The following is a 368-nucleotide window of genomic DNA, read 5'->3' as shown; positions in this document are numbered from 1 at the left end:
AACCCAGCTTGGTTTTCACGGATCTGCCTCTCCCTGTGTTCAGTCAACCTTCGAAGGATAAGGCCAGAGAGCACCTTCGATGCCACAGCTAACAGGCTGATGTCACGGTGGTTTTCGCATAGCGTCTGTGTACCCTTTTTGAAGAAAGGGATAACTGTCGACATGCCCCATTCTGCAGGCACTTTCTCTTTGTCCCACACAGTGCCAATAAGCTTTGTCAGGTGGGTCACCAGGGAATTTCCGCCTTCTTTGAAGAGGGCTGGATACAGACCGTCCGGTCCTGGTGCCTTCTCACGTTTCAGTACGGCTATTTCGTATCTTATTTCTTCTTCGGAAGGCCGACCAAGGTTTACATTCCATTCGTCCGT

Source organism: Opisthorchis viverrini (assembly GCF_000715545.1).
Source record: "Opisthorchis viverrini unplaced genomic scaffold opera_v5_16, whole genome shotgun sequence".
In the NCBI taxonomy this organism is placed as follows: Eukaryota; Metazoa; Platyhelminthes; class Trematoda; order Opisthorchiida; family Opisthorchiidae; genus Opisthorchis; species Opisthorchis viverrini.
This window is presented reverse-complemented; position numbering follows the sequence as displayed.